Source organism: Poecilia reticulata, linkage group LG10, assembly GCF_000633615.1.
Source record: "Poecilia reticulata strain Guanapo linkage group LG10, Guppy_female_1.0+MT, whole genome shotgun sequence".
NCBI lineage: Eukaryota > Metazoa > Chordata > Actinopteri > Cyprinodontiformes > Poeciliidae > Poecilia > Poecilia reticulata.
Genome location: NC_024340.1, coordinates 2,203,128 through 2,205,903, shown reverse-complemented (window position 1 = coordinate 2,205,903; position 2,776 = coordinate 2,203,128). Strand labels below are relative to the sequence as shown.

Sequence of the window (2,776 nt, the reverse complement as noted above, 5' to 3'; positions counted from 1 at the left end):
TCATTGGATGAAACAAAATGACATCACAATTCATCGCTGACACGTGATTGGTTAATGGATGTGTCCCCATTGTTCTTTATAAATAAACCCCGCCCCAATCATTAATATTTTTAATGCTGTATTAAAAAAATATATATATATATTAAAAATAAATGCTGTATTAAAATATATTCAAATGACATTGCTTATTTATAACATGTTCATATGTGAGGAACATAAGTGAGGCACAGAATTGTTTTTTTTTTTCTTTATTTCATTTTTATTTTATTTTTTACTGTTTCCACACAAAATAAGACATAAATGCTTGTAAACTTCTGGATCTTCTGGTGGTGTTTTTTTGTCCAAACAATCCACCATTGCGCTGTGTTGAAGGCCCCACGCCTCTCCTGTAGTGTAGACTTGAGGTCACTGAGCTCCTGGATGGGGGAACTCGAGGTCTCCAGCCCACCAACATCCATCCTGACACCCCCTCATAGCTGCCATCCTCCCAGAATGCCACCTATTCTGCTGCCAGTACTCTCTGCCTTCCTCCATCAGCTGTTAACCACAGAACAGACAATCATTATGAGCTATGGGCATCTTTGTTGTCATTATGAAACTACAGTAAAATTTTGTGGCAACTCCTAGCTTAGAATGCACAMACAAGACATAAAAAAAAACATCMTCCTTTCTTACAGAATATAGATATTCTTCCTCACAACACTCCATGTTGTCTATCACATAAAATCCTAATGAACACTTTGAAGTTTGTGGTTGTAACGTGACGAAATGACAAAATGTTCAGGGATTATGGATTCTTTTGCAAAACACTGTTTTAATTTCTAACCATGTTCCCTCCATGTTTATCCGAGTGCAAAGCATTGTGACAAACACACTTTGCAGCGCTGTCTCTCATCATTTCACGAACTAAATAACATCTTTTTTCTTTTCTACTCTGCAGGCATTATAGGCACATTAAAATTTTCCAGAATTGCTTTGGGCAAGTTGTATTCTAATTCATCCAGCTTAAACAAACAGGCTATTTAAAGGACATCAGCCTAACATAAGCTGCTTTATTTTGAGTGAACGAAGACGGTATAAATAGACTTTGAATAGTGCAACAAGTAAATGCTTCATGTGAAATGGCTGGCGTTACATCATTGCCTGTGAGAGTGAAGTTCTGGAGAGACACTGGGCTCTTTGGGCCAGCCATTATGGTTTGTACTAATGTTCTGGTTTCACAATCCAAACATTCTCAGAGCTGTTATTTGGTCTCTTTTTTTCCCCCCTCTTGTCCAGTAATTTGACTTTTCTTTTTTTTTTTTTAGCGGAGAAAAGCTGTCAACATGAAGCAGAATCTGCTTAAACATAAAAGGGATAAGGAGGAGAAAATGAACTAAAGACGACTAATGCCCCCCCATAGGTGGACGACGTCAACAATGATGGGGTTTTTATATGATAGACAAATGCATCACTGCTGCTCTACAACTGTCTTTTAGCGTCTGGAAAGAAAAAGAAAAAGATGTTTGTTTCAACCAGAAAAATCAACGTAATAGTAAGGTGTTTCTCCACAAAGACAGCCAGAGGTCTGTGTGGATCCTGCCGGTAACATAGCGTCCACCGTGCGGTTTGCACTGCAACTCATCATTACTGCTGGCTTGAGTCGGCGCTGCCGRAATGACTTGTATAAAATATCTGTCCTGCTCTAAGTGCTTCCAACTGGTAGCTTAATCATGGGTCAAACCATCATGCGTCTCTTCTGCATTTATCTTCTGTCAGAAAGAGTTCCTGCTTTCTCTCTTTTTTTTCAGATGCAGACCAGCATGAGCAGCATCAGCATCTTTCTAAAGCCAGGCTTGAGTATCTTTAAGTTTTCCATGGCTGGGACATTTGCTGCCTTTTTAACAAAGTAACAYGKAACAATGAGCTGGTCTCCTTTACCTGTAGCACAGACGGCAGTCTTGAGAAATTTTGAGCTCAAGAGAATCAGAAGACGGTCGCTGTAGAGTCAACATGTGACACAGACCTGGAGCAACTCTTGAGCATCTGTAGTTGTTTACAGAGAAGAGAGAGTGTCATGAAGCAAAAGTTTTCGGTTCGTTGCAACCTGTTAAGAATTCACAGCGTAGTGTTCCCTTCGCTGGCTATCGCAATTTTAGAGTTTGAGTTGGTCCGTGGTAATAACCTCGTGATGTAAAACACAAGCAGCAAAACAGAAACRGTTCAGAGTATTTGTCCGCACGAGCAATCTGAAGGAAAGAGTAAAATAACTTAAATCTTGATAGCAAGACAGGCTAAACCTTTCATTTAGCAGTCGTTTTTATGTTTTACATGAGAAAATTATTAGACCAACAGTAATCTTAGGTTTCTTCATAAATAAATACCTATTGCCAATGTGATGTGTTTTTTTTTTACAGTAACTGCTGTGATGTTTTTGAGATTGGAGTATTTTTGACATAAGCCTTTTAACCCTGCTTTGATTAGCCGTTAGCTCTGTAGCTAATCCAGGTTTCATTAAGTTAAGACATTTAGAGAACTGACTACTACAAGTGAGATATTTGCTAGTCACAACCTTTGAAAAAAAAAAAAATCCCACTAAACGTCTGAACTTTCTTTTAATGGCCTAACAGTAGAGTTCAACAAAAATATGCAATAGATCCAAATGAGTTGACATAATTTTCCGCCCTATTAGTGGGAATGCAAGTCAACTTTAAACATCCACCCATTGTCTAAACCTGATTGTAAGTGCAGAGTGGCWATTATACTGTCTGGACAAAGTGACAGTTTTAACATATAG

At 38.4% G+C, this 2,776-nt stretch overlaps 1 long non-coding RNA gene across 1 annotated transcript in view; it reads left to right on the top strand.

The window, feature by feature from the left end:
• LOC103470869 (uncharacterized) overlaps positions 1 to 2,315 on the top strand; it is a 3,709-nt gene extending 1,394 nt beyond the window's left edge. The window contains exons 2-3 of the long non-coding RNA XR_534546.1: positions 941 to 1,196; positions 1,308 to 2,315. This is a non-coding gene — a long non-coding RNA (uncharacterized LOC103470869). The remainder of the gene's footprint in view (positions 1 to 940; positions 1,197 to 1,307) is intronic.
• The last annotated feature ends 461 nt before the right edge of the window (positions 2,316 to 2,776 follow it).